At 37.0% G+C, this 19,938-nt stretch overlaps 1 protein-coding gene across 1 annotated transcript in view; it reads left to right on the top strand.

The window, feature by feature from the left end:
• The first annotated feature begins 590 nt into the window (after positions 1 to 590).
• Positions 591 to 19,938, top strand: part of st6gal2a (ST6 beta-galactosamide alpha-2,6-sialyltranferase 2a) — a 94,111-nt gene continuing 74,763 nt past the window's right edge. The window contains exon 1 of the mRNA XM_084421060.1: positions 591 to 802. The gene's annotated coding sequence lies outside the window, so the exon portion shown is untranslated. The remainder of the gene's footprint in view (positions 803 to 19,938) is intronic.

Raw genomic sequence — 19,938 nt, 5'->3', positions numbered from 1 at the left:
TCAACAGTACTTCTTTAAAGCACAACAAAACAAATTTCTTCATGCCTTAAAATATTTTGCATGTAACTAACCTTTCCTAATTTAATATACGCGGTTCTATGAATATGCAAATTAGCCCCGCCACCACTCACTCGCATCAGATTAGAGATCAACTCTTTGACGATCACATGTTGATGTGATTGGTTACAAGGTAGTTTGTGACTTCAGAAACACCATCGATTTCAAACCACGTCTTTTGTTCACTGCAGTTTAAAGGAGAAAGAATTGAGCAATGGCGTTGACTTATGAATATGCATATGGTTTGTCTTAAAGCATATTAAAGACACCACATAGAAATAAACAAATTTGATTGTCACAACAGGAGGACTTTAAAATAGTAAAATAACAGTCGCGCTGGGCTAAACACTAAGGGAAGCTCTACACACCAACCTTATGGCCACTGTACTCGTACAAATCTATTTATTATTTTAGGATATTCTTACTTAAAGCTAGTCGGAAAATAGAGCGGCTGAGATGGATAGAGCGCCGCTAGCCCCCCTACCTGTCAATCAAGCGCTGTGTGTATTGAATCAGCTCAGAGGCTCCGCCCCTCCACACTAAACTCATCTGATAACACCGAGAGCCGGAGGAATCAAAGACACCGACTACACGGTCGCCCGTTACCGCTAGAGCATCACTATCGATCACGCAGCACGTCTCCAGCTCTCTCTTGATCAAAGCACGCAAACAATATCGACTGGAAGGGACCGAGAGGAATATATTACCCCCTTAACTGAACAATGAACGCGGGCTGATTTTTCAGGTAAGCCGCGCGCGCACGAGCCTGTTATAATAGCAGCGTTTTGCGAATGCAATATTTAATAAGCCTCAAATTACGGGATACTATGAGTACATGCGTATTTTTTTTGCGTGTTTGTTTTTCATTGAGCCACATTCACGCTCGCAGTCACTTACTACACGTTGCTCCGTCGCCTCTGTGGAGACGATGAAACGGACGCGAAATGAAATGATTTGAGCGCGTGATCCAGCTGTGCAGTTCTGCAGTGATGGCTGCACAACATCTGAGTGCTTTTGCTTGTAAACCCTGTGCTGGCGTTCAAAACACACGCAGTGTTGAGTTCAGTGCGCTCCATAACCCTGCCCTTCTGTGTTCACTTGCGCTTCATTTGCTGTGCTTGCTGAAGTTCAATTAAATACCTTAAGGCAGCCCTGAAGTGCAGTTCTTCTGATGGTATCTACGAGACATCCAAGAGCTCTTTGTCTGCCAGGTGAGCAGGCGTGAGGGAACATGTGGTAGGGATGGGAGTTTTAAATGAATAGACTCACTTCCAGGTTTCAGTCTTGTTAGTTGCATGAGTATGGTGTGCTTTTGAAATTGAAAATGTCCTCAAAAAACAGTAAAAAACAATTTTTGTGGATTGCCAATGGGTTCTTAATTACAATCTTCAAGACAGTGTTGTGCTGCAGCCTTTGGAATGATGCAATGTGTTGGTTGTTTCTTAGTACAATATAAATTCATGTTCCAGTTCAATTTGATATTTACATGGTTTCTTGGTGAAAGGCTTATGTGCTATCAACAAGGAACAAACGCTGTATATTAAAAAAATATTAAAAAGCATCAGTGTTTCATCAAGTATTTTCGTTTATTCTTTGTTTGGCTATTATTATTATTATTAGTCACATTTTATTTAAAGAGAGATTATTATTTAATAAATCCTCGGTAAACCGTGTAGCCTACTGATGGTGGCTTTAAAATATGTTAACTACATTCACTCACCGATTTCTTTCTTCCTCGAGTAGCCTAATTTCTGCTTAATTCAAGTTAATTTCTCCTGAGTTGGTAAATTGTTTACCTTTTTATTAGCAGTAGTACCACTAATTGCCAATTAGTCCATTTCACTGTTATCAAGTAGCCTACTATTATAGTGTTTATTCATATTTTGTATGAATTTATTTTTATATTCTCAGTTTTCATTTTAATGATTGTTTATACATTTTTTTTTTTTTGCTTTTGTAGTTATTAGTTTAAATAATTCTCTATCTCTCTCTCTCTCTCTCTCTCTCTCTCTCTATATATATATATATATATATATATATATGTGTGTGTGTGTCTATGTATACGTGTGTGTGTATATAATATAAATAACATAAATGTATAAATAACATTTTTGGAACTCAAAGAGAACGGGAGGCAAAAGAGATGTTGCCTACGTCTTTAGTCTTCATCCACTGCCGTTGAAACAAAAAGTAGTAGCCTATAGTTATTATTAATAAATTATTTTGTATAATTACATAAATTAGGTTTCTGCAAGTATACAAGTTTGTGTGTGGGTGACTGTTTGTGCCTTAGTGGGTGTATCTGGGAGATTTTCCAGCATGACAACAAGAAGCAGTGTGACAGAATCAATCCAAGAACAATGGGACATTTTCTGGAGTATAGAAAAAATGCCTATAATGGGAAATAGTGTCTAGAGACTATGTGTGCAGTTTTAAGAACAAGAAGAAGACCCGGCAGACACATAGCCTGTGTTGTGCTAAAACACACCAAATGTGCAGATCTATGAGAGACTAGGCTATATAAAGCAAAGCGTTTCAAATAAAATTAATCTGTGAATTGTTATAGAACTATTTAGTTCAAGGAATTTTTGGGATTATTATTTTTGTTAGTGCTGTGATTTGTAGAATGTCTTTTTCTTGCTTGTCAGATGGAAAATCTGGTTAATCAGTTAAGTCTCAATTTTGTTTTGTGCATAATGTTAAGTTTAGAGTTCAGCTACTAAAATACACTAAGAAAATCAGAATTTTGCTTTTACAGTATTCATAGTGTAGGTAAAATGACCACACCTTTTTTTTTAAGTTGTAAATAAAACAAAGCTCATTTGAGTAAGTTTTCAGACAGATAGTCTTTCAACTTAAAAAAAAAAATGTTTAATTCAATGTTACTTGCCATGTCTTTGTCATTTGGGAAAGTTAGCAATTTCTGAGTAAATATAGTTTCAAAGTAAATCCTACACCAATTTCAGTATCGGTTTCACAAGTACAAAAACAAACTCGCATTATCTTGGATCTTGGATTTTGAGTTATCCGGATGCCAGGCCATTATTTAACACCAGTTCTCAGAGGAGAGACAGCCCATATGACATGCGTATGAAAACACTGGCAGTAGATGCTAGGGTTGCAGTTGGGAGTTCATTTTTAAAATGAAACATGAAACATGCTGGCTATATTGTCCACCAGGCCAAATCACACATGTGGCTTATTGACCGTCACGTCACTGCATCTTGCTCTTGCAGTTCCTGATCAATGGTAGTATCCATTTGTGTTTTATGTTGTATAGATTGTAAGAGGGGTCAGTAGAACACTGTTGCCTTTTAATAGTTTTCTGGTCAGAGTTCTTTGCTTTTATATATGTTCAATATGTGTTTGTATCACGTTATAGCCTATTGTGTTTAGTACCATCGAGGACAATGGTTTTCAAAATTACTTTAAGAGCGACCCTTTTTAAATTGACACGACCCATACAACCATTAACACGCAATCAAGTCAGACCATGCTGTGGTTTTGTTTGCGCTGCAGTTGGCCATGAGGTGGCTTCTGCTTTTGTTGTGGGGGAGGGGTTAGGATTAGGCAATCAGGTACTGACTTCATAGCCTGACCTAGTCAGACTTCTTACTTCCGCTCAATTTCATTTCGCTTCTGTACTCAGTCTGAGACAGCATAATAGCTTTCCGTTTTCCTCCGGCCTGAAAACAGCCGGCCAATCAACGAACAGAGGGCGGGCTGAGAGCCGTGACGTAGACACTGATTGTACCGTGGATGCGTAGATTTACTTCACATAATCTGCAAAAGTCGTTCACAGCCATGTTCACTCCGGTATTTCGCTCGATGGTTTTGTTTTCGCATCATACTACATGTGTTTACAGTGGAAGTTAGATGCGGCTGAGCATGCGCATAACACACGCCATAACCAAACGTTATGTGATTGGCTTACGGGAACCAATGATTTTAAACTTCAGACAAGCGCCTCCCCGCGAGAAAGAAAACGCTTTTCAATTATGCCATGCCAGACTCTGTCTACGAAGCAAAGCGAAGTAGCAGAGTTTGGTATTACCAGGCTACTGACTTCAACGAGGGGGGTAATAATTTGGCAGGGGGTCGAAATTTGGCACAACACCGGTTCCCGCCGCCTCCCTCCCTGAGTCATGAACTTTGTTTTATATGTATATGTGTCTATATGTATGTATATGTATATGTATATGTATATGGCTTGGTTGAATTCTAATGTAGAATGCGGTCTGTTATTTCTTGATAACAGACCACTGCTAAGTATAACACACCGTTGCCATGAAAAACAGAGCGTTGCTATGGACGCAGGATTCTAACCGTAGAGACGGAATGGACTATATTCTTTAGTGGAAGCAATAAATCGTTTTTAAACGAATAAAATCCTTTTTAAATCAATATTTTGTGTCAAATTATTGATTTATTTTGTAGGTAGCCATGTAATAAGCGGGATAATGTAGAGCGAGGCAGTTGTTATAGCGAATACAACCCCTTCAGGCTGATTAATCAGCCTGAAGGGGTTGTATTCGCTATAACAACCGCGATTTCAAGTATTTAGTTATTTATTTGTACATAATTTGGGCTTCCAGCTCATAAAACCCACGAAAACAGGATTTTAATTTTTTTTATATTATATGAAATCACACAGTAATTACACAGTGATACCATGGTCATTAAACCAGGTTTTGGTTCTTTTGGCATTGTGGGCAGGTGCAAATCCTGCTGGAAAATGAAGTCAGCATCTCCATAAAGCTTGTCTGCTGAAGGAAGCATGAAGTGCTCTGAAAATGTCCTGGTAGACGGCTGCGTTGAGTGGACAGCACAGTGGACCAACACCAGCCGATAACATGGCTCCCCAAACCAACACAGACTGTGGAAACTTCACACTGGACTTCAAGCATCTTGGATTGTGTGCCTCTCCATTCTTCCTCCAGACTCTGGGACCTTGGTTTCCAAATGAGATGCAAAATTTGCTCTCATCAGAAAAGAGGACTTTGGTCCACTGTGCTTTATTAAATCCAGAGTCAACGCAGCCGTCTACCAGGACATTTTCAGAGCACTTCATGCTTCCTTCATTTTTCCAGCAGGATTTGCACCTGCCCACACTGCCAAAATAACCAAAACCTGGTTCAATGACCATGGCATCACTGTGTAATTACTGTGTGATTTCATGTAATATTCAAAAAAAAAAATTTCGTGGGTTTTATGAGCTGGAAGCCCAAATTATGTAAAAATAAACAACTAAATACTTGAAATCGTTTAAGTTGTGGGCCCTGAATCTATAATCTATGGAAGTTTAACGTTTTGAATGGAATTATGGAAATAAATAAACTTTTCCATGATATTCAAATTTTTTGGAAAGGGTCTGTATATACACACACAACATGCGTTTTCTCTAAACTATTTATTTTCAAAACTGACTGCATTTATCTGAATACTCGGCAAGACAGACGTTTTGATAATTTTGTATATATTTGACTGTTTAAGCCCAATAAGCCACAAAAAGACGACAACTTGGTACTTGCAAGCTGTTTGAGCTATCGTTTGCAGTCATTTTATGTGAGCCTCACTTATATATTTCAGTGGTGCGCGTGCTTTAGGTGAGAGCGCAAAAATTACTAAATTCAAACCGAACAAATGTAATGAGTAGGACAGACAGACAGACAGACAGACAGGCAGATATTTAGACGGACGGACGGACAGACAGACCAACTTATTTAGACGGACAGACAGATATTTAGACGGACAGACAGACCAACATATTTAGACGGACGGACAGACAGATATTTAGACTGACATACAGAGATATTTAGACAGACATTTAGATGAACAGATATTTAGATAGACATTTAGACAGACAGACAGACATTTAGACATTTAGACAGACGTAACATGCATTGTGCATGCCGTGACCATTTTCACAGATTCAGTGTTTTGAAGTTTACACGGAGATGATAATGGTATCTTTTTCAAAACGTGTTTTCAAAAACGTGCACTTTGAAAACCTATTGCATTAAAAGTTGTCAGTTGAAAACGGTGTCATATAAGCGGCTCCTAAGGTAATAACTAATGATTTTTACAGTGGAAATGAATCAAATTAAAACTTACTTAAACTGGACAATGACTTTCTTTTAGATCTGCTGTACAGCCAAAACAATATCCGTTCCGTTCATTTCTATTATCACTGTAAAGCTGCTTTGAAACAATCTGTATTGTAAAAAGAGCTTCTGTCTTACTTTCAAGTCAAGTCACCTTCACTTTTTACAATACAGACAGACATTTAGACCGACATTCAGACAGACAGAACGATAGATATTTAGATGACAGACAGACAGACATTTAGATTTTAGAAGACAGACAGAGATAAACTAACAGACAGACAGACCCTGGGCACTGTTTAGCATAAAACTAAATTTTCATCAACTGAACAGCCAGACTTAAACTCAATAGACAAACATTGACACTCCATTTATCAGAAGATCTAAGAGCATGATGACAAATGTGGCTGCCACTGTACATAAAATGGGGAAAGAAATCAGCACAGTATCATACAGAGAGAGCTGAAGCAGAGACAATAGATATGCAATATGCAAGGTATCAGAATCCTACAAAGCCTACAAATAACCAATAGGCAATATTCCAAACATATTTATATATTATCATTTTAAATTGGTTCATGTGCATCTTTTACCCCGACTGCATGCCTGTAGCTCAGTGGTTCCCAATTCCAGTCCTCGTGACCCACTGCTCTGCACATTTTGTAGGTCTCTCTTATCTGACACACTCAGTTCAGTTCATGGAGTTTCTCCTAATGAGCTGATGATCTGTTTCAGGTGTGTTAAATAAGGGAGACATACAAAATGTGCAGAGCAGTGGGTCACGAGGACTGGAATTGGGAACCACTGCTGTAGCTTATTTTGCAACAAAGTGGAGGTTTGTAATTATCGCGGTTCTCTTCCACACACAACACTGAAGAAACCAGGGAAAAGGTGTTTTGACTTTATTCAGAGTTTCCCCTTCATGCAGAATTAATTAGCACTGAATATTTCAAAGACAAAACACAAATCAGAAAACAAAGCCGAATATACACTCACCTAAAGGATTATTAGGAACACCATACTAATACTGTGTTTGACCCCCTTTCGCCTTCAGAACTGCCTTAATTCTACGTGGCATTGATTCAACAAGGTGCTGAAAGCATTCTTTAGAAATGTTGGCCCATATTGATAGGATAGCATCTTGCAGTTGATGGAGATTTGTGGGATGCACATCCAGGGCTCGAAGCTCCCGTTCCACCACATCCCAAAGATGCTCTATTGGGTTGAGATCTGGTGACTGTGGGGGCCATTTTAGTACAGTGAACTCATTGTCATGTTCAAGAAACCAATTTGAAATGATTCGAGCTTTGTGACATGGTGCATTATCCTGCTGGAAGTAGCCATCAGAGGATGGGTACATGGTGGTCATAAAGGGATGGACATGGTCAGAAACAATGCTCAGGTAGGCCGTGGCATTTAAACGATGCCCAATTGGCACTAAGGGGCCTAAAGTGTGCCAAGAAAACATCCCCCACACCATTACACCACTACCACCAGCCTGCACAGTGGTAACAAGGCATGATGGATCCATGTTCTCATTCTGTTTACGCCAAATTCTGACTCTACCATCTGAATGTCTCAACAGAAATCGAGACTCATCAGACCAGGCAACATTTTTCCAGTCTTCAACTGTCCAATTTTGGTGAGCTCGTGCAAATTGTAGCCTCTTTTTCCTATTTGTAGTGGAGATGAGTGGTACCCGGTGGGGTCTTCTGCTGTTGTAGCCCATCCGCCTCAAGGTTGTGCGTGTTGTGGCTTCACAAATGCTTTGCTGCATACCTCGGTTGTAACGAGTGGTTATTTCAGTCAAAGTTGCTCTTCTATCAGCTTGAATCAGTCGGCCCATTCTCCTCTGACCTCTAGCATCAACAAGGCATTTTCGCCCACAGGACTGCCGCATACTGGATGTTTTTCCCTTTTCACACCATTCTTTGTAAACCCTAGAAATGGTTGTGCGTGAAAATCCCAGTAACTGAGCAGATTAGGAAATACTCAGACCGGCCCGTCTGGCACCAACAACCATGCCACGCTCAAAATTGCTTAAATCACCTTTCTTTCCCATTCTGACATTCAGTTTGGAGTTCAGGAGATTGTCTTGACCAAGACCACACCCCTAAATGCATTGAAGCAACTGCCATGTGATTGGTTGATTAGATAATTGCATTAATGAGAAATTGAACAGGTGTTCCTAATAATCCTTTAGGTGAGTGTAGTTTGTAAGGAATTTGTTTGGCAAACAATAAGACGCAAGTCTGACCAATTGCGGTACTCGCAAAGCTCTTTTAAGACACCACCATATACACAAATCTTAGAAGTCTTAATTTTTAACAACCTGTCAACTTCTATGCAGCATTTTACCCAAACATTAAATGGTTATCTTATACTAATACTCTTATGTCATTCCAACCCCCTAAGTCATTTGTTCATCTTTGACTAAATCGATTGATGGATTACTATTTCAATGTCTTTTTGAACTTTTTAATGCATTGAAGTTTTGACTACTTTCAATTGATCAAATTATTTAAGTATATTTGTGTTCCAAAATGAACAGACATCTTATAGGTTCTTACCTTTCTAAAATACCCAGCGAGTTGACAACAAAGCGGTCATCAGTGGACAATGTGTATCAGACTGTGGAAGAATACTAGTGGTAAAAACGCCTCAACAAATGTCTCACAACTGAATGGCAGGGGAAATTGTGTTCACATATAGCCAGCAAAAGCTTTGGACTTTAACACTGGAGAACTGAGATTTGGTCTGGTTCACGTCTGACATTTATGCTTTCCTTCTGAAATGACCTTGTACTAGTTAAGTGATTTCATTGTTTGGCGGGTTAAGATTACTGCGGCTGTTGTGCGGTAATTATATGTGCCTGATATTCTTTGTGTACATTAGGATGTAATGACTTATGAGTGATTAAATCTGCAAATCAGTAGTGCGGAAGTTCTTCACCCTTCTGCCTTTTCTAATTACCTCAACCTGATTGCAGCTCCGCTGTTCTCTTTTTTTCGATTGAGAAAAACACCCACACAAAGAAGACTGCTTCAGAAAATGCATGTCTGCTGCGTGACAGTCACATTCAAAACTAAACCCTTATGGCCATTCAAAGGCGGAAAAGATTAAGAAATATTAAAGAGGAAACAAAAACAGTACATTTTTTGTTTTAGACATGTTTGGGATTGAACAAAAAACATTTTGCTTAATAGCTGAATACTTTTCATTCCCCACATATATAATTTTACACTACATTATATTATACTACACTGTCAAAAGTGATCAGTTGACTTAACTTTTAAAAAGAAATGTGAGGAGACCCTTTGCCTTAAAATGATTAAGTAAATAAACTTCACGTGTAATTGAAAAAAATAAGTTATGTCAACTTGACAATTCCACATAACTTATTTTTTTCATTTCATTTATTTACTTAAGGCAGTTAAATCAACTGATCACTTTTTACAGTGTACATAGTTTCAGGCTAGTTGACAAAACTGTCACCACCAATGTTCCTAAGGTGTTGTTAACTAGTTAGCCTAGTTGTCATATTAAAGGTACTAGCCTATATGTTTTTTTTTTTTCATGTGGTAATAGCTTTTTTATTGCTAATGTTTGGCCAGATTGTAACGAAACTTAAAAAAAAAACACTTTCCCTTTTCTAGGTTGCCTATGAAAGCCTGTAGACTGATTTTTATGTGAGGGATGTTTTTGCCAGGAAAATCAAAAGGAATTGCAAAATTTGTGCTCTTGAAAGTATCAGTTAAAACAGGAAATTTGAATTAAATGAAGTACATAACATTTCCTTAAATCCATCTAAATACATTTGTCTAAATCATCCAGAATTATATATTTTTTAAAACAAAATAAATAAAATTTCACATTTTAGTGTAGAGCCAGGGGAAATTTTGCCAGTTCAAGTACAAATCTGAACTAGTGGACCAGGAAAAATCTTTTTTTGTTGAGGCCTAGATCATAGGTTTTCACGGAGACTTAAAAAATGGGTCGCCAGGATGATATAAGGAAAATGTGTGTGTGTGTGTGTGTGTGAGTGAGTGTGTCAAGTCACCTTTATTTATATAGCACTTTTTACAATATAGATTGTTTCTAAGCATCTTTACAGAGATAACAGGAAAATAAATGCAAAAAAGTTTGTTTCTAGAAGAAAATAAATAAATAGTGATTGTGAAAATAGTGGTGGTTCATTTTTGTTGTAAAAAAGTTATTAATTTAGTTAATTATATATATATATATATACTTAGTTATTAATTGTATATATAATATATAATATTATATATATATATATATATATATATATATATTTAGTTATTAATTGTATATATAATATTATATATTATAATATTATATATATATAATAGTATATTAACAAAATATATATATATATATATATATATATATATATATATATAGCTGCTCTGATGAAAACCGTGATGTCATCGTCCAGCTCAGTTCAGTTCTAATGGTGTCAATGCAGGCAGATCAATAATATTGTTGGATATTAAATTAAATGTCCCCAACAAAGCAAGCCGAAAAGCAACAAAGGTGAATATATATATATATATATATATATATATATATATATATATATATATATATATATATATATATATTAATGACATTAATTAATTAATTAATTAATTAATTAATCGCATCCAAAATAAAAGTTTGTTTTTACATAATATATGTGTTTTACATTTGATTACTTTCATTTCTGTAGTATTTAGCTGAATACAATAGACCCACCTGAAAAACTTGTTTGTCATGTTTATTTCATTTGTTCCTTTATTCTATTGAATTTATTTTTAGTGCTGGGCGATCATTCGTGACAGTAAAATAGGGCATTCTAAGTCAATCTACTGCAGTATCTCTGTCAGTCAGAATGTGGTTAACACCCAGTCATGCTTGAAAAAAATAATACGGTATAGTTTTGAAAAATACTGTGATACAGATTTTTGGTCATTCCGCCCAGCACTATTTATTTGTGCTATCGTTTGCAATTTGTTAATTTGTTCTTATTTTATTACTGACTGTTTACTTGTCTTTTTTGTAAACCGGGTAGTTCAATGATTTCAATAAAGCCACCTGTGCTAAGCTATTACAACAAAATTACCCCAAATAAATAAAAAAAAATTCAATTATCTGTATGATAGTGGTATTGAAAATGCTATTGAATATCTATATTTTTCAATGTATATCGAAGTTGTAAATTCCAGTATCGTGACCACACTAGTTGGTACATCCCTGTTATAACAGCTTACAAAAATATGGTTTAGATGGTTGCCCTAGTCATTCTCTATCTCATAAAATACTAACGCTCATTTAGTTTTTTTAGGCCATTCATCCACACTGACTTACAGTATGCTAATTATAGGGCTGAGTCCCATGGAGCACCCTGGCCTGAGGTCAAATGTATTGCTATGGCACAGTAAGAGCAGGCTAGATTATGATCACCGTAAGTCTTTAGTTCCTGGGACACCATTGCTTGGGTATTAGACTTGAGCTTTACAATGCATTACAAAGTTTGTTCGCCGCTTTAACCTTCAAGCCACCACCATCGGTACATTTGCAAGTCCTCCGTAAGACAAATAGAGAACAATGGGTTGTAACTTGTAAGTACATTAATCTGAACTTTTGCCTTCTTTGGAGTTTGCTTGCGGCTGATAAATCAATGTATTCATATGAACATGTCTCAACAATTTCAAAGGCTAAGCACATCTAAGATCCCTGAACTAAAAATAAAAAAAGCTCCTGCTGTTATAAACACTGCACAAAAACTTCTAAGCGATCGAACAGAAAAGAATCATTGCATGTTAACAGTGTTTTCTTTCTATTCTGAGGTTGTGTGCTATAGATTTATTAGAATGTGGTTGAAGTGTTGACGGTCTCATTCAAGTCCCATACTTTGAGGAAGTATGATGAAGCACTGTGTTTGAACTCAAAGCCGTGCCGTTGTGTGGCAGTGAGCCACAGTCTCTCTGGTCTTAATGAAAAAAGCGAGATTGTCAATCATTTCAGAGCTTTATGACATCTCCATCTGTTCCTTGAGATTATCTGTATTCTGTGTCTGTATTAATTCATAATATTAGTCAGATTTCTTGATTCGCCAAAGCGAAGCGCATAACATTTGGCATGATACTAACATTTCAGTTGTCAGTTTCACTTTTTGTTTAGTCTTTTTGTATTTTCTTGGGAATGTTATTTAAATTTGGTCAATATTTTGTCATTTATAGATTTTACTGCAAAAATTGAGTTGCATATACTATTAGTTAACAAATGAAATTTGTCTAGTGTTGAAAACTGTAACAGAACATTTTTAAAAAATGTATGAATATTAAAAATGCATCAAACATTATGAAAGATTTATCAATATAAATAAAATACAGCATATTTGAAAACCAGAGTTCCTGAAAAAATATATAATTTTAATGAGTATACTGAAGTACTGTTTAGAACTCTGGTGTGAATTCTTCATGCTTTACCTATTGTTCCTATTTTTGTCAAAATTATTATTATTTATTTTTCATGTAGTGTAGAGCTTTTTACACTATACAGTGTTGGGGTAATGCATTACAAGTAACTTGGGTTACGTAATCAGATTACTTTTTTCAAGTAGCTTGTAGAGTAACATATTACTTTTAAATTTGCTACAAAATATCTGAGTTACTTTTTCCAAGTCATGAAATATACTTTGTTTTTTCAGTTTATTGACTATTTACTAATCTCACTTGCACAAAAACAGATTTAGTTTTCCTCAAAATTAAGAAAGTGAAACACAAACTCGGAATATTATGCAAACCTGCAATATTTAAATGTTAACTTACACACATGTTTGTTGTGTGTGTGTGTGTGTAGAGAGAGAGAGAGAGAGAGAGAGAGAGAGAGAGAGAGAGAGAGAGATATTCAAACTAATAACTACAGAAGCAAATTTTTTTTAATAAACAATCAGAGAGAGGCCTGATTATATTACTATAATATTCACAATGTGAGTGGAAAGTGGGTCAAGAAAAGCAATTATTTTAAACCTGTTTAAATATTTACTTAACATTATACATTCATGTCTTTCTCTGTCTCGTGCAATACTTGTTTACAAAGATTTAAGAGTACCGTGAAAATACTAGTATCAGTATTTGTAGTATTTACTATTTTACCAAAGTACTGGTACTTTTGACATCCCTGCTAATTTGACTTAGGTTTTCGCAGCTCATATTTTCTTATTTCCGCGGCCGGTGGAGCGTAAAGCCGCCGAGCCGTCCATTAAAGTGACTGAGGGATGGATGGCTCGCACACGGCCCTGTGTGTCGTTCCACTGCTCTCTGTGGTGCTGTCAGGTGTCAGGGGCAGCCGCTGCAGACTCTGGCCCAGGGGAGGAGACACAAGTGTAATTTTAGATGACAGGCAAACGCTGAAGCTCTGGGTTAGACCTCCAAGCGCCCAAGAGGGTACATTTATCTGCGGTGGTGCTTTGGACCTCAACGAAATTGAGTGAACTTCAATTAGAAGTACACAACGCAAGTGTAATTGAGTCTAACAGAAAGCTTGTAAACCCCTGAGCTGGGTGTGAGCTGGTCACTGTGGTGGCATGTTCAGGTAATTGCTAATTCTGCAGTGAAGGAAATACTGTGCGCAGATGGCTTCTCTGCAGACATAGCAAGTTGGTTATCAAAGACACGACACCATACACTGCTTTTAGTGGGAGTAAAGCGTGTGTTTATGACTGCTGGCTGGATGACCAAAACATAAATTAAAGATATCAGTTTTATGATCTTTTTTAACTTGTTTGAATACCTCTCTTTATCTTTTGCTTTCAAGATGAAAGATGAAATGACTTTATTGATATAGTTTGGTATGGTTAATAATAAACACATTTCTTTTTTTGTGTTCTTCTCCCAACACACAAAAAGAAAGGTAGGCTATTGAAATCTTTAGCTTTAGTGCGCCAGTAGGAAATATCAGCTTGCATTTCCAAATACTCATTTTGCCCTTTAATTGTATTAATTACATGCATCTTGGATATGGTGCCACAATTATGGATTTCTTCTGTCTCATGTTATTCTGTCTCGTCATGTAATCCCCGGTGGACTCGATGGTGAGATCAGATCTCTGTGTGAACCTGAACCATACAGTCTGTCGTCACACCCCTTGATTATTGCAATGATTATTAACAAAAGGAGTGTTTGGATGTTGTAAACTGATTTCTTGTCAATTCTTCGCAATAAAGCAAGTTAGCCTACTTGTTACTTTGGGGTGAAGATCATTTGGTAACGCTTTATTTACAGTGTCCTTGTTACATATGTTACATGTACTTATGCATAATTATATGCGACTAAACCAAACCCCATTCCTAATTATAAGTCTATAGTAAGTACATGTTGTTAATTATTATTGCTTAGTACTTAAGCGTATAACTACACTGTAACAAGGACACCTTATAATAAATTGTAAGTGTAAGTCTCCAGTCTTCTGTGTAAGTCTTCTCTGTGAGAATCTAAAAAGAGAACTGACACATATTTTGTAAATATACATTCTCCTCATTCACTGAACAGTTTGTAACATGAGCCGTACATAAAAACATTCACATTTGTAAGACCTAAAATGTATATAAACCTGCACATCATGGCACTACGCATGAGCGCAGGGTATTTTCGAATCAGAGTGAGAAAATAGTCCAAATATAGAGTGAGAAAATAGAAAATGTTAATTGTTGATAGGATTTCAGGTCTACACCACCACTTTGAGCTCAATCTGATAGATTGAGGTGTTCACATGAAGGCTTTTCAGTCCGATCGAGCCATCATCTGATTATTTTGGTGCATGTACATGTGCGTAACAATAGCTACGTTTACGTAATGTAATTACATAAGTAATGTGCAGCGGTTTTCACATTAGTCACACATCCACAGTTCAAAATTGTACTTCTACATTATTGCAAAACTGGTTGAGACATCTCTACCTCCACAATCTTTGCATGTTACACGGTCTAGGAGCAATCGAAGCAGCCAGTCAGCTGCTGCTTCTAAAGGTGTGGTTAAGGTGGTCAGACATTTCTGTTTGTCAGTGTCATGCATGCCTCAAACTCATATGCCTTCCTGTTTGCGTGTATGCACTTGCAGAGAGGATTTTATTTTTTTGAAAGCTTTTTTTGTCACATATGCACCGTGACAACACATCAGTCAATTTCATGAAGTGTTATATTGCAGTCCTGTTTGATTGATGTTGGTTATTAGTAATAAAATGGGTTTTATTTATTGTGCCTGTGCCAATCAGCCTTGATATCATTGATGGATTTTTCCAGGTATTATAAACCTCCCTGATTGCAATAGGCAGGAGTGTTAGATATTTCAGAATTATCTGGGCGAACTTGTCGGGATGACAGTCTGTACTGTGCGAAGTCCTTTGTGTTTCCCAGGATTCTGTTGAGAGGTGTTCATCCTGCTGTTAGCCGAGGTTTTCTTTGCGATGCAGAGCTCTGCATATTTTGTCAGGTATGCTGGGAAGTTCTTTTCTTTAGCTCTGTGTTTTTGACAAACGTATCATTTAGCTCTTATCACACTGCCTCTGGAAATACCCATTTGATGCATCTGTCACATTTAAACCGTAACTGAGATAACACATCACTGTCTGGGTTAAGGTTTTTCCTTTGGGTCTGCGTACATTTTGTTTGATTTAGAGTATTTAGTTGAAATCCCGATCTGACGTAAATGATCATTTATTAAGGTTTTTATTTATTTTATGAAATGTAAAATAAATTTGACCCCCCCCACATACACACACACACACACACACACACACACACACACACACACACACACACACACACACACACACACACACACACACACACAGAACAACCATAATTTATACAAGAAGCCGCAAATAGAAAGGAATTAAATGGCATTAAAATGTAATTTAAATTACCATAGCATGTTTTCGACTTACCGTTGCATTAAATGACCTTTAAAATATTCACCATGGCAATTCCGATTAACTTCATTTTGCCACTTCATACAAAATTTATTGTTATTGCTGTAAAGCTATAATTAATTATGAAAATGTGTCTGCAGCTGTCTTTGAATTGCAGTCTGAAGCAGTATACAATACCCTGAAAATATGTATTTACACAGACTTAGTGTTCAAAATATGTAGTTTTATATTGTGTATGTCTCCAGCTAACCGGCTAAATCACATTATTACTGTCTTACTGAAATACTCAGCTGTGGGCCACTATTACCTAAAACTGTATATTAATGCAGATTGTCGGTTGTTCTTACTACTTTGTGTAAAGATAAAGAATGGAGCAAGATTTGTTTTACAAACTTTAATGTCACATTAGTCATTCACGTTAGTGCTCGGCTAACGTATGCGCTGTTATTGATATAGTTCCCGCATAAGCACCGCAATAAATTAGAAATTTGCACATCGGTTTGTTGATGGACATACACTTGTAAATGCTGATGGTGAGGAACATCTCATAATGTACCTCAAACTGAGTAGTGTGTCACTGAGAAACGTCCTACTCAAGTCGTCCTTGCGATGGAGTTTCGGGTTGAATAACTAGTCCTTCCAATGTTTCACCATCAGACTCTATCAGACGAAGAGGCTTTGATTGTTTGCAGTCTATGCTGATGGACGTGTTTGACTAGTCTCTTGTGGAAGGTGTCATCATCTTTACCACTGTTTGTGGTCAGCAGCATGAATGAGACCTAAATACACTTTAACAGAGTCATCAGGAATTTTGGCTCAGTTATCAGACACTGCCTTGGCACGTTGGAGGCGATGGTGAGCGTTCTACTTTCAGCAAATCTGTACTCCATCATGTAGCATGAATGCCACCCTTTACTTGGCACAGCTCAGACAAAAGGGCACATTCAGCAACAAACTGATTGCACTATGATGCATGAAAAGAGACAGGAAATTCTTTGTTCCATGGGCTGTCGAGTTGTACAATGCATTCCCTATCTGAATAATACGTGAACAATCTGTCTGATGTGCACATTTTTATCCTCTCATATCATTTTCACTGCTTTCGCCACAATATAAAATGTTCTGCTGATATCCCTAGTACTTTTTTGTTGTTGTTGCTTGCTCGGTCTTGTCAATCCTGTGTTGCATTTCATTTCACGTCTGTTTCCACGCTGTAAAACGAGTGTGTCATTGTGGTCGTACTTTGACCTTATCTTGAATATGAAAAAATCAAGGATACGCAACCGTCACAGAAAATCGTGAAAATATACTACCTGCTCATTTGTTGCAAATGGCTGTTATGGTTGTATCACTATAAATCTCTTATGCTCAGCAAGGCTGCATTTATTTGATCGAAATACAGACAAAGCACCAATATCGGAATAAAGAAAGTCATACAAGTTTGGAATGCCATGAGGGTGAGTGAATAATTATTATTTCTTTTTCCTATTAACACTAGAAGTGCCAGAATTCCATAACTACTAGAACTGCCGCAAGCGGTCATTTTGACCGCTAGATTCCAAACTCTATATCTTTAATGATAAATACCCAATTGAGAGATTAATGCATTTATTGTATTAGGATATCTTTTAAAAACAAAACAACACCAAACTGTACATTTAAACAAGTTTAATTATAGCCTACATCTATAAATAATAATATCCGTAGATGTCCTGAACAAAATGACGGAGTAGGCTAGCCTATTTTCATGTTTACACTGTTCGAAATTCAGTGCGGTCAAGACCGTCTATGGCCGAAATAGGTAAATATGTTCATTTGTTTTTTTGCCTTATGTGTAATTTATATGAAAAACATTTTAAATGAAAATACAGACACTTTTAGGAAAAGTCAGGTATTTTTCAGTTTGTTTTTTCAACAAAGTTATTGCAGATATAAAATTCAAAACGGTCAAAATGACCGTCATGGCAGTTCTAGTGTTAAGCTACACCAGGTGGCGGCAAAAAAACAAAAAAAAACAATCTTCCCTGCATGTGGATTCATGGGAGGGTATAGATTGAAGTGTATGAGTGTATATTTAAATGGATTCCGTGGTAGTGGACTGTTGCATTTGTGGGTGGCTATTTGTGTGTTATTGCCAATAGTCATGTATGTGAGAATTGGCTTCTGTTCATCAGAACAGTTGGGAGACTGTCTGTCTCCTCTCGGTTGAATACCAGACGTCATCCTGTGCCCAGGTACACAGCGGCTTTCTGGACCGCCACTCTCAGGTTCAGAGTTCATCCATGTTTCCTGTGGAACAGATGGAGCCTGGTATGGGTAAAGGTGTGTGAGCCTTTAGTCTTCACCTCAACAAGCTTTTCTCTCTGGGCCAGTGTTTGTTGTCTATCAGTTATTTACTGATATTAAAATTAGTGACGGTACAGATAAGCTAATGATTATTTTAATGTTATGGCTGATAACCAATAAAAGGCAGAAATGAATGCAATCAGAGAGAGAGAGAGAGTAAAAAAAACTATATATTGTGCCTCCCTAAAGTCAACTGAGTACTAGAGGAAGAGGTTTATTTGCACTTTTGTTCTTTAAGCATCTTGCATCATGAACTACACAATAACTCATTTTAATTTAGTGAGTCAAATTACAATTAGTTCAAATATTAAATGCATCCTGAGACTCCTGCATTCTATTTCATTTAGTTGTGGAAAAGAGAAATTTACAGCTAAATTGTAAAATACAAGCATGTACAGAAGAAACTTTTATCGCAGCTTTTTTATGAGATTCCAAAGAGTCTCAAGAGGGAGACATTTTTCTTTTTCTCTGCTGTGACATGATCTAAAGCTGTTTGCTTTCTTTCCTCTGAGATAGTTGCTGTGCTTGTGCGTAAGAGCCCTTATGGAGGACTTGTTTTAAAACCAGGCATGGAGCTTGCTGTGTGTGTGTGTGTGTGTGTGTGTGTGAGAGAGAGACTGACAGCCTGCTAGATGGTTGGAATGAGGGCCGAAACGGTCGCCTGCAGGGTGAGTGCGATACCTCGTGTTGAGCGCCAACTTGGCATATACACAGATACTAGTTCCAAAACCTAGTGGACTGCCTACTGCCTAGATAGGTAGCCACCTTCAAAGGCAACATCCTAGCTGAAATAGAACCTCATAAGTGACTAATTTGGAACATTCGTCATAGACATATAGCTCCTCACACAAGCTGCAGGCGATGTGAGAGGAACTGCGCAATACTGTAATATGCATAAATATACATAGCACAAACACATTTAAGGTAGAATGGGTTAAAAGTTGACACTGAAAAAAAAAAAAAAAAAACTTTTCAGTATTGAGTGAAATTATTTATAATCAACATTCGCATTGTCCACCTTTTTGGGACTATTATTTTTTTGCACTTATTTTTAAATAGTGTTTTTTATATACTATTTTGTCTAAATATCTAGTTTAGTCATGAACCTCTAGAGGGAGCGGACTGATAGGTCCTTTTACATGCAATTTGCGAGCAATCACGGCACAAGCTAGCCAATGAGATTGCTTGTTCAATATTTCAATAGTCTGGTTCAGTGTTTTCGTGTTAGGCTGGTCTTGCAGCACACTTTCAAATGTACTCTGAAACCCTCTACCTCCCCAGCTCCACCTGCCTAGATTTGCTACGGTATTTATGCATGTCTATATGCAGCAGCATATCTCACATGCTCACAGCAGTGTGTCTGTGCATCTATTTGCAGTAGCAAGTCCATACTTGCACTGCAGCAGCAGCAGATGTAGTTCACCAAGACCAAATACATTGTTGCCACATTCGATAACACGCTAAAACTATTCAGGGAGTTGTCGTGATTGAAATAATT

Source organism: Rutilus rutilus (assembly GCF_951802725.1).
Source record: "Rutilus rutilus genome assembly, chromosome: 10".
In the NCBI taxonomy this organism is placed as follows: domain Eukaryota; kingdom Metazoa; phylum Chordata; class Actinopteri; order Cypriniformes; family Leuciscidae; genus Rutilus; species Rutilus rutilus.
The sequence above is the reverse complement of the archived record's forward strand: the minus strand, read 5'-3'. Positions and strand labels throughout refer to the sequence as shown.